Source organism: Sinohyriopsis cumingii, chromosome 12, assembly GCF_028554795.1.
Source record: "Sinohyriopsis cumingii isolate HCF-2022 chromosome 12, ASM2855479v2, whole genome shotgun sequence".
Classification (NCBI taxonomy): Eukaryota; Metazoa; Mollusca; class Bivalvia; order Unionida; family Unionidae; genus Sinohyriopsis; species Sinohyriopsis cumingii.
In genome coordinates this window covers 21,882,075-21,895,228 of record NC_142972.1, presented here as the reverse complement: position 1 = coordinate 21,895,228, position 13,154 = coordinate 21,882,075, and the positions used below count along the sequence as shown (strand labels likewise).

The window sequence follows — 13,154 nt, the reverse complement described above, 5'->3', positions numbered from 1 at the left end:
GTAGGTACAAAACACTAAAATTATACCCTTTGGATATCTTGATTGTTTCTGACACTTACATTACAATTACTCTCAGTTCTCACTATTTTAAAAAAAAAGAAAGAAAGAAAACAAAATGTAAATTGTGATAATATTTCACATTAAAATTTACTTTTCTTTGTTTTTTTCATTTTACACTGAAATCGTCTTTTAAAACTACAAAGGAACAGGTAATATTTATTATCAATACAGTTTTATTTAGTTTTATTTTATTATTTTAGTGTTAAAATCAATTTATGATATTGCAAACAATCATATACTGTGAATTTATTTTCGGTCTATGAATTTTTCATTTTTTCGTAACAGTAACATTTTCTTTGGTACTCAGGTTCATGGATTTGAGAAAATACGTCTTGTCAGAAATCTCACTGTATGTGGACTGTTAAATTTTTAACAAACAAGATCCATGAAAATTGGTAGTGAATTCATTGTAGCAGGGTTTTACAATTTATGTTATAGTTTCTTTTCCACTGTTTCGTTTTATATATTTATATTAACAGAATTTTAGTACATCACATGATCTGGCTAACCTTGTGCCCAAAGTCAAAGGGCTACCAGTACACTGGCTTTGGGCTACAGTATATTGAAGTCTGGTACCCTGTGGGCTACTATGTGATATCATAAATTATTTTAAGGCATACTTACAAAAAATACTATACCAAGGATAATAATTAATTCTTGATAAGTGACATTTAAGAGGGTAAAATAGTCCTGTACCTAACTTTCATATTCAAATGCCTTTTATGGGTAACTGAGTTTAAGCTGGGAAGCTGCTTTTCAAACATGCTAGACCTGATAAGAATATAATGATATGAATTCCTTAGATGCTGTCAGCATGACAGTTTAGTAACTCATATTGCATTTTCAGTGCATTCTGAATTTTCTCAAAGTTAAAAAATAATTTACAGTTAAAATTTTATGCTTTTTTTTAGGAAAAGAAGGTGAGTTATGTTTGCTGCATAACGTTGTAACAAGCAGATTATTGTATTGCACATTCCTATTGGTTGTTATACACATTTTGTTGTTTCTTTTCCTCTATATACCATTTACTTGTGAAATAATGAAACCCATCTCTTAAAAGGGACACTTAAGGGGCCGTACAAATTTGCCTCCATTTAAAACAGGTTCCATTAAAAGAAAGTGAAATATCTATACACCAGTGGTTTGTAAATGGTGTCTTTTATGTGCAGGTATTCCTCATATTAAGTTATCTGCTAAGGCAGGTTTCACTCTATTAAGAGGATAAAGTTTAGAGAGACATTTTGGACAGGTGCTGATCAAAAGTTGGGTGTAGCTGGATTTGCACCTGTATACGCCAAGTACACAAATATATGCACAAATATACCCTTTTTCCATTATTATACTTTGCTCAAATTTTGAAATTGTTGTATTTTTAAGTTCTTTTTTCTGTTTTGTTAAGAAAACAGATACTTACCCAGTTTTATAAAGCATAAATATTTTTCACCTGTGCTTTTTTCATTAACAATCCTATTATTTGTACACATATACAGTTTTCGCTTAATGAGTTTAAAAGAAATTTTCATAATGTATTTAGAGAATTTCACATCAATATGATAATTTATTAGTAATTGCAATCCATGTGCTGCTTATTTAATTTGACAATTATGACCTTGTGTTCTTTGCAAACCATCCTTTTTTTTATTAAATCAATAAAAACTTTTGTAGTTTTCCAATATCTGTTATGTTTGTGGCAATTTATTAGTTCCACTGGTCATAGACAAGAAGAACTAGTGCGGTTGCTTGTTTGTCTTCTGGATATCATCCATCAATCTGTTTGCACAAACCTGTCATTGCTACTCATCTTAGACAACTTCAAAGATTGCCATGAAACTTATACAAACACATTCATCCTAATGTATAGTTGGTTGTAAATGAAAATGACCTCACTTGTATATCCAATATAGCCACCATAGTAGCCGTCACGAAAATCTTATCCCCACTTCTGAACGGATGGTCATATCAGCATGTTTTTTGCTAAAAGACTTCATCATTTCTAGTTGGACCTAAATGAAAATGATGCAGATCTTGCATCCAGTATAGTACAAGAATGGCTAGTTTGAAAATCTTGTTATTAATAATCCATCTGAATGAATGGTCATATCAACATTGGGTTTTCACCAAAAGACCTCTTATGATGTCTAGTCTAAATGAAAATAATGCCAATCTTACATCTAATATGGATGTTCTGATGATTATCTTGAAACTCTTGTTATTGATCATTAAATGATTTCAATACTAAAAATTAAAAGGAAGAAACAGTCTTATCCTGGATTTCTGAAAATTCCTTTTAGGCAGTAGAGCATCAGTCCTGTCAAGTGACTCTTGTTTTTGAGGGTTTATTCTTGCTCTTAAGATTTAATTTCTTAAAATAGTTCCTAAGCAGCTATTTGATCTTGCAGTCCACTTGCAAACTCCAAAAATAATTGGCACAAAGAAAAAGAATTTTAGATTGGAGATAAACATTTTTTTTATGAAGAATGTGCTGTTTGGAGGCAGCACCCAAATTGTTTAGCCACAAAATACCTCTTCCCACTGGGGATTGGGGGTGTCCCTCAGAAAATTGTATGGCTGAATCAGCAAAAATTGAGCATTTGGTACATACTATTCACGTTTCTCCTATCTCTTGTGTTAAATGAGTATAACATAGAAATTATTGGGGCAGTGATTGCAGTTCGGATACCCCTGGATTTATAGTATTTGGTTACTAGAGGAAAAGAAAATGCACACACACATCTTATTGTTGTTAACTATTAACACTTATTTAATGTTGTGAGTTTGGGGATTTGGTCATTTACCAATTGCATACTCTATCCATCCTGTTTGTCTAGACAGGGTACTATGTAGTGGCTAGTGGGATTTATGATGTATATCAGTTGCTTATATAAAGGTATAGCATGTGTATAACTCGGCCTTTATCAACAGCTAGGAAGAATTTTTGACATTGCCAACCATGGACAATTCTGGCATAAAACATCTCATCCCATTTCTGTACTGGAGAAGTCATGAACATGTTTCATTAGCCCAGAAGAGTGGTTTTTACATAATTGCAAAAATGTTGTACAGCTTTCCTTCATGTATACTGTAAAATTATGGGGCAAGCATTAGATATATTTCTTATCCAGAAAATGTTTTAACTTGTCCTTGGTTGCCAGTATGATGTTCACCAAATTTGTTAAAACCAGTATATCCCCCCCCCAATTAATTACATTATTAACAGCAATGTAGATAATAATGTACTGCAGTTATATTGACGTAAATATACATATCCTAAAATTGTTCAGACACCATATTTTCAGTTGTAATAATTTTCAAGAGTACATACAATTTTCTGGAGATCAAGTCTGTTTTATTTTGAAGCCATGTCAAAATAATAAAATGCAGTTTGGAATGCAAACTTAGGAATGTTTTACCTGTACTCAGAAACAGGTGATTGAATATTAGACTATAAAATCACTTTCAGTACTATATTCATCACATGGATTAAACAGTAGGTATTGACAACTAGCAGCAGTAAAAACAGCTGACATACATACTCCACAACTTGTGCACATGTTCTTCCTTAATAAATCATTCATCATCTCTAACATGCCTGTTTCACAATGTTTGTCATCTCATTTTTCTTTTCTTTTTGATAACCTATTTTTGGACATAGTAAAATCTTCAGACCTACTATATCTTTAGAAATAACTATTTTGTGATTCATTTCCTGAACCAGTCTAAGTGATTTGGCTCAGCTGCATATTTGGGAGTACATATATATATATATATATATATATATATATATATATATATATATATATATATATATATATATATATATATATATATATATATATATATATATATATATATTCCTTGCCATATTTGGAGTCCAGGTTGTTTCAAACATTTTTGTAAGAAATATAGCTTTTTTGTCATTTTGTCAGAGGTGAGATAATTTGAATTGATGTATATTAATCTGGTGATATATGCTGTTGAAGACAATCTTTACATTAAGTAACAATCTCAGTGTTAGAGCACATCCCAATAAGTAGTTGTATTACATTATAATCTGGGTCATGATAACTTTTAGGGATCAGTTTGTATCAGTGATTGAGACTTGTTGGGCTTTAATCAATTTTGTAAATACTGTATGTCCATTTAAACTGAGTAAGCAATATTACAGAGAGTTTATGTGAAAGTAAGCATGATCAGTCACTGGAGATATGTGGACAATCTGCGCATTTATCACCAACAACTTGTACACTGTTTGACAAACAGTTTTAGAAACAAAAACCTAAATACCAAAACTGCAACTAGAATTCTTTCTTTGAAAAAGAAATTGCTGAAACATCGTTGTGGTTTCTATATGGGCACACAGTGACATAATGCAGCCTAGTTTACCTTGCCCATTTTTGACCAGAATTGAATTTGCTGGGCACAACAATTCAGGATCCCAACAATAGAGATTTTACTTTTTCAGACTCTATATTTTTTGAAAAAATAATAATTTTCATTAGCATATGAACTATGCAGACAGAGAAAAGTAACTTTTTTAATGATAGTAATAATAATAATAATAATAATAATAATAATAACAATAATGCTTTATTTATAGAGGGTGACTCATTAGTCAAGGATTATTCTCACTTGAGGCCCTCTTAAGGAGAGTATAACAATGCTCATTATATGAAGATAGCAATAATTGCTGTTTATTTCAACACATTTAGTATTAAAATACTAAATTCCATTATCTATTAGAAGCAATGTCAAGATATTTACATTTCTGACTAAATGCAAAATAGGAAATAAAATTGTTGTACTTTTTAGTTGCCAAATTTTATTGAGACCAAAATGTTTTGATTTATACTGAGTTCATTTTTGGCTGTACCTTTGTACCAATGGCCCTTCTTTTTTTTCTGTAGCACAAGAAAATTCCGTCATGATGCCCCTGTACAACATAAAAAGACCGAAGATAACAACGAAAAAATGTTACAGTTTATTTTAGACCACTTAAATAGAGCGCATCCCAAGCTTACTGAGTAGATTGCGAGTGTTAGCAAAGAAGCATAAGACCATGAGTTTAATTGGCCAACACTAATTTGTTTATTATTATCATGGGCACCAATTAAGAGCACATCATAAATGAAAATGTTGTTGTTTTTGTTGTAGGGTTTAACGCCATTTTTCAGCACAAGATAGGCTATACATGGTGACCAGTATAACTGGTGGAGGAAGAACCCTGGGAAGCCCTGGGAACAACCACTGACCCACGAGAAGCTACTGGCAGGCTTTCTCATGTATCCATGTTAGCCGAGCCTGAGACTCAAACCCATGCAGACAAAGGTGAGATGGCAGTGGTTTTGTAGGGTTGAGAACATAATAAGCAGTACACATGCCAGCAGTATACTTTTGATGGAAAGAGAAGCTGGAAAGACCCTTACAAGAACTACTGACCCACAGGAGGCTACAGGCAAGCTTTCTCACATACCCATGTTGCTCAAGCAGAGACTCGAACTTGCATGGACAGAGGTGAGATGCATGAGTGATCTGTAAAGGCAAGCACCTGAGACCACATGGCCACCTGGAACCTCAAGAGATCTTCAGCAAATTCACTGCTGCATTTATTTCTAAAGTAGCATAGAGGTTGGAAAAAATGTAGACTCAAATGCCCAAAATAAATTCTATAGGGGAGCGGTTAGTCAAGCATGAGGAATTCCAATCATAGTATGAATGGGTCAAAACAGGGAAGGGAGATAATGATCTCAGGCACTTGGGCCAATGATATGCTATGAATATTGACTTTTATAGCATTATAATCAGATTATTGTTTGCTTTTTTACAATCTACTTGTTCACTAAAAGGAACGTTTCCTGAACACTGGACGTATGTATTTTTGTTTTTGTTATTCCTAAATGACCCCACTTCTTTAGCCTGGTAGGGGCACTGGGCTTCACTATTTTGGCCTGGTAGGAGCACTGGGCCCCACTTTTTTGGCCTGGTAGGGGCACTGGGCCCCACTTTTTTCATTTCTAGAATGAACACTGCTTATAGCATTGGTGCTAAATCAGACACAGACACTAAGCAATTTAGACAGTTTACAACAAACATGAACTGCAGATCTGTTTGTACACTGGACTGGTAGTAAAAGATCACAGTTTAGATTGATGAGCACTGAATGGGAGCTCTAGATACAAATTTGATACTTTACTTTGTTTTTGAGTCAGTTTTTTTTTAAGATGGTGTATTTTGTGAATACTACAGGAACAAGCTTGCCACACTGAGTCATAGTATCGACATTAATCATGTCCTTTTTAATGTGTCAAACAGTTTACCAGGACCAAATCTTAGTGCATTTGATAGCATGACTCTGTTAGATGAGTGATGAAAGGTGGTCATGTAATTTGGATTTGGATTTTTTAAACGTAGCTTTAACAATTTTTCAGTCATATTGCTATGATGTCTGCAGTGTGGCAGTTTATAGTGATGTCTTGCACTGGGGCATCATGCCGCAGACATGTAGCATGATGTCCCACCCAGTCACATTATCCTGACACCAGGCCGACCAGTGCTAACTCTAACCTCTTAATGCTGAGTGCCATGCGAGGCAGCTGTTAGTACCATTTTTGTAAGTCTTTGGTATGACTCGGCTGGGGATTGAACCCATGACCTCCTGCATCCAAGGCGGACGCTCTAACCACTAGGCCACCAGAGCAGTCGGTGGTCAGGTAATAAAATTTCAAAAATGCATGAAACATTCAGAACTTTTACTAGTAGCATAGTTGACATTGTTTGAATGCTCCATTATAAAACAGACTTTGTTATGTCATGATCAGTTCCCTCAGATCTTTGGACTAAATGCTTAAAATTAAATTGTTTGTACAATTTGAATTGATAAAAAAATGTCTTGTGTATGTTTTGTCAGTTTACGTATAAAAAAACAACTGCTACATTACTTATCTAGAATGTCTAAACTAATCAATTAGAAGCTGCAGTTCATTATCAGATATCTATTTCAGTAATCCGGAGAGATGGGTTTGTCTGTACTTAGCCAAAGATGTCTTACAAACAAAACTGACTTGTCTTTGCCAAACATTTTACATGGTCTGAGTTTTCCAGTTCTGTAACTTAGGGACATTGTAAATAGCATCAAGTTAAATAGGGCCCATCTCAATGAAGTTAGGAGAGCCAATCCAATCAAGGTCCATCTGATATGGGTTCTGCTGACTTCATTGAGAGGGGCCCTAATTGCTGTGCTGCTTTCATTGAGATGGGCATCTCAACAAAGTCAGCATTGCCCATCAAATAAGGGCCCCTCTTAATGAAGTCAAAAGAGCTCATCCAGTAAGAGCCCCTCTAAGGGAAGTCAGCAGTCTGATAATAATCACATCCATCCGTCTACCAAACCTGTGATCCGGCTATTGATCCTTATCTGTACAACAATAGTTTGGTTTTCACAAGATGATTTTACTGGAACTGATTGAATTGAATTTGAACTAAATTTACTTTGCAGCTTTATGTTGATGAGTCCTAGAAAAGTTTAATTTTCATCCTTCTGTGCTTTCAGTTAGACAGTTTATGGCCCCTATTTGCCAGACATCCATCTTTAGTTTTCACAGCTTAACTTTTACAAAGAGAATTGTTGGATTTTATACTGATGAGAACTTGAGTGAGTTGGATTTTCAGTGTTGCTTGTATATTTACAGGAGTCATGTCCTCAGATTAACTGCCCCTTAACGATTAAATAAAATTTTTATACTTCACACATTTTCATGTGCAGGACTTTCAAATAATTTGTACGAGTTCTTACATATCACTGTTCCATATCATAACTTACCAATGGTTTGTTGAACAAAATTTGGCATGCATCTTAATGTTGATGAGACCTTGACTGAATTTGATTCCCAGTATTCTATGAAATCATTTAAAGGAGTTAAGCCCCCTGATTATCTTATTGACTTTGGCGTCTGTAGTTTTCACTTACCAAGGATGGTTGGATTTCAGTCAGATTTGGCATGCAACTTTTATACTCATGAATTCTAGAAATAGTTTGATTTCATCCTTCAACTCTACTGGAGTTATGCTCCTGACTACCCAGATACCTGACTTGTGGTTTCTGCAGCAACTTTACTTAGAAATGCTTGACTTTAAACAATATCATATAGCATACACCTTCATAATAAAGTGGATTTGAGTGAATGGCTGGTTTTGCTGGTTTAATCAGCTTTTTAGTACATTATTGGTAATATTATGCAGAGGAAATGGAAACAGATTCAGGCTGACTTGGATTGGTCTGTGCAAACCATGGTAATGATCATGATAAAACTGTTAAACTATGTTTTCCGTATGTAAATGAAAAACTGCTACATATGTCCCTTGCTATCAATCCATGTTTTCTTTTATACTTACTCCAACTTGTAATCACTTAGAGAAACAAAGGTAGAGGTGAAAATGGCAACACAATGATGGTACAGTGGCAACACAATACATACAAGATGAATTGTCAAAATATAGTCACCATTGATCAAAATGTTAAAAGTAATTGTTTTATATATAATATACAAGTAAAAGTTGGTCATTAGGATTAAAATTTTCTGAAATTAAAATACTAATACAAGCAGCATTCATTTAGAAGTAGGAACCTAGGAATGGATAATGTTGGGAATGGAATGTTGTTGTAGAAAGAATAATACTTGCATTGTCACAAAGGTCAGCATACCATTTTTACAGTATTTATTTATCACTAGAAAGAGGTGACTGTTTGCATGTTGGAAGATCAGTTTTTGTTGTTGTTGAAGGTATAATATGCATGGGAAGGTTGTATAAGTTTATTTCAGGTATTTAATGCATTTAGTTACTTCACATTCTTTCTTTCTTTTTTTTCCCTCTCTCTCTCTCTCTCTCTCTCTCTCTGTGTGTGTGTGTGTGTGTGTATATATATATATATATATATATATATATATATATATATATATATATATATATATATTCACACTTTCATGGTGATACATAACATGGTACTTTTTAACTGTACCAGTACTTATGTATTTTCTGTCAATAAGGAATGTATGGAAATTCCCAAGTAGTCTTGTTACAAATATAATGATATTAACATGGCCAATAAATTTGTTAAAAATTATTCCTTTTTTTTTACATAACAGTTTTGAATATTACAAATATAATCATATTTTTGATCTTTTAATCACATGTTAGACACATGTCACATATGCTACCATGGTGGCCAAATAGGATATTGTGGAAGATTTTAGCAACAAATCCAACTTTTGCAAAAAATTCAGATGTAGAAATACAAATAATTTATTTATTAGTTCTTTACTAGCCTATGTTAATATGTGAAGTACATATGTGTATTTGTTTGTATCACTGAAAATCATCCTAACATTTTCTAGTTATTTTCTATTTAAATTTTATGTAATTATTTAAGTCCACAAAATATTGTCTCTTTTGTAGAGTAAGTCTGTTTTATGTGTACTAGCCCTCTCTGATATCTTGCCTGGGTGATGGCATCACACTAAAAGTTTTTATGCCTATTATATCAGTGGTATATTGTAGGCTTCATTGTGTACACTTCTTATTTATATCAACAAGCTCTCTCTCTCTCTCTCATGTCAGTGTGTCAGCTACTGTGTAAGCTTAATTGTGCCACTTTAGTTACAGTTTTAAAAAAATTCTACAACAATTAACATCTAGCAAATTCATCTACTATCGGGTACTGACCATTTAATTTTGTTGGGGTGGGTTTGGGTAGATTTTCTTGTAAGTTGATATTTTATTTTATTTTGTCTCAGGATAATTAATTTTTTTGAAATAATATTATTTTATTGTGCTTGAAATCAGAGTAAGATATTTTTTCCAGCTTTTGACAGAAGGAAAAAGTGCCAGGCCCTTGTCCCAGAATGTTAAATTGTTGATCCCTTATATAATTGTGATGTACAGTGGTATGTATTGCGGTACATCCAGAAAAACCATGGTACAAAATTTTGTTGTGGTACCCAGTTTATATATATTTATATGTATAGAGAGAGAGAGAGAGAGAGAGAGAGAGAGAGAGAGAGAGAGAGACTTAAACTAATAAACCCTTTTTGAAATCATGATTGCTGCATCTGTATCAATGATGGTGCAATATTTTAATCCCTTTCTTGTCTATAAGTTTAAGCTGTACTTGGTCACAGACCAGAGGAGTATATGAATTGGCCTTTCACTCCTGTGAAGATTGCCACCAAACATTTGATATAATTCATCTTGAGGTCTACTCGGTCCTGATTGAAAATGGTGCCCCTTGGACATCCAACATGGTCACCACAGCAGCCATTTTGAATATCTTATCACTTTTACTCTTAAATGCATTGTTTCCCTTTACTTTCATTTCTGCATCTGAGACCCCCAAATTTTTAATCTTTTTATTCTCAGTTTTGCTCCCCTTGGGGATACACTGCAAATGGATGGTCATATCAACATGAGTTTCATGAAAAGAATTCCTATGATGTATAGTTGGTCTTAAATGAAATTAATATGACAACCAAATTTAGTTGCCAAGGCTGCATGTGACTTGACAGGTTGTTATGCTGTCACTGTGGTAGGTGTGGGGTGGGGTGCTTCCAATATTTATTTAAATTATTATAGAAGTCCCACCCAGGCTCGATGTTGGTTGGAAGTTAAATTAGTGAAAGATGTAAAGCTCCGAGCCCCCAGTCAGCAAGGCCGATGGTTAAATGATTGAATTTATAAAAAAGTGAAATTCAACTAATAACAATTTAATGACAATTCAGTAATCAATTGATTAAAATTTCCCAAGTACTCTCCTTCCGCTCAACTCTGATAGCTTATTGCATCGTTTGATTTTGTGAGATAGCTTTCCACCTGTTGTGTTCTACTCATCTGTGTATTCTTCTCTCCTATTCCTCCTATTCCTTCTTTTCCTCTTCTCCAAATTCCTTCTCTCCACCCACTCCTCAATACTCCTCATCCTTCTTCACTTTCTCCTCCTTGACTCCTTTTTCTCCTCCTCCTCGATTCTCTCCACCGACTAGACTTGTCAACTCCAACCATTCTTCTAGTCGCACTTCCGTCTCCCCTCTTAGAGACTCGGGACTTAACTAAACCGGAAGTTCTATCCTAAAAAATACTTACTTTGAAAACACAAGGACAGTACAATATTTTCTATAGCCCTCTCATCTTATGCTACACCCAGCCTATCATCAGATAACGGATTAATTAAATTTCTTTGGCCACGCATTCATTCACATCAAAGTACTCATACGTTCTTGTATGATAAAACAAAATAAAAGTACAGTATCAATTACTTTTCATACATATATCAATAAATTGTGTCACATCAGTACATATTCCTAATCCCATTTAACTAAACAATATCACAGCAATCAGACAAATTTCTTTACATGATAAGTCATACAAAGTACACAAATATTCAAATATTCATGCTCTGATATATCCATACATCCATATTAACTAATTTTACACACTTCAGCTATTTTCCAAATTCACAATTCAAGCATGTGTAAATTCTAACACATAACATGAATAAATGCAATACTTTACTAAGAAGTAACCTAATAGCAAATTACAAAATTAATTCTGACCACAAGCTAACAATCTACATAATTCTCTACATTATATTCAAGCTCATTTCTCAAATACGCATGTAAATTAAACACTATAAAGGTAATTCTACGTACTAAATGATCATAGTAATTAATGCTGTAATATTCTGCAAAAATTGAGCAAATAACCTAATGATCTTTCCGAAGCTTTGTCTTTCCTTAGAATCTCCTCTCTAAGTTTTACTGCCAAATTACGAGTGGCTTTCTCAGAGTAACCCTATATTGCTCATCAACCTTCCTAGGTGAGACTGAATTTTTGCTTGCAAGTTAAAAGTTATAATTCAGATCAAAATTGTTGTCACATCCTCCATTTCAATTCTGATCGGATGTCACTTTGATTTGATCCAATCAAACTTAGCAGTCCATGTCCTTTTGCTGTCTGTCCACATGGGGATGGATTTAGCCCCCCCCCCCCCCATTTCTCACGGGTTCCTCTGATCTTTGTAACACATAGGTGGGAAGTCACTTGATCTAACACCTGTGCCAATCCAAGATGCCGGATATAATCTCTCTGGTCATGGTAAACTTGCGTAACAGATTAACTCTAGCCTGTGGCTATGTTCAGATATCAACCATGGCTTGTACTAATACCTTAGTTTATACTTACGAACTGGGCTGAGCAAATGTGACACTGCTTATTTTAAAATCTTGTTATTGCTAATCTTTTTGAACATCTATTTGTACTGAGAAAGAGTCTTCACTAAAAGACTTCTTATGATGCCTAATTGATCCTAAAAGAAGAGGGTGTAAAGTCCAAATCAAATATGGCCATGTGGCAATTGTCTTTAAAATATTTTTGCTGCTTCTCCTCAAGAGATGCACACATCTACATGGAATTTTCACTAAAAGACTTCTTACTGATACCTAGTTGGTCCAGAAACAAAATGGTGTCCATTAAACATTCAGTATCGCCACCTTGGTAGCCATCTTGTGCTTGCTGCTCCTCTCAAATGGATGGTCATATAGACATTGAGTTTTCTCTAAAAGACTTATCATTGTATCCTGTGGTCATGAATTTAAAAGATGTCAGTCTGTCATCTGATATGGCATGCATGGCATGAACTTTGAAAATCTTGTTATTGCTACTACTGAATTACTAAACACTTAAAAAACCAGTCCCCACCCCCATTCCAAATAATGTTAATTATTCATTAATCCAAACGTAGCAATTGGTTATATCGTTACTTTGTCTGAGATAAGTTGAATGATTTTCTATCCATATCATGTTTAAGGTCAAGGTCATTTACATGTATCTTGTAAACATGTTCAATGAGACATGTAAGAAAATATTTTTCTTACCACACTTACATGACTGGTATACTACTTCATAAACCGGATAGCCACCACATAATTTCAGAGTAGGTTTTTGCTTCTGGCTTCCTTAATTTCCACTGTCTTAAATAGGACTGTGATTAAAATACCTGGTGAATTGCAAGGGATCTGTATAATTCATCTTACTACCAAAGACTGTCA

General features: G+C 34.0%; 1 protein-coding gene across 1 annotated transcript in view; it reads left to right on the top strand.

Moving 5' to 3' along the window:
• The window catches only part of LOC149786087 (uncharacterized), a 157,431-nt gene that overhangs the window by 107,124 nt on the left and 37,153 nt on the right, over positions 1–13,154 (top strand). The window lies entirely within an intron of this gene.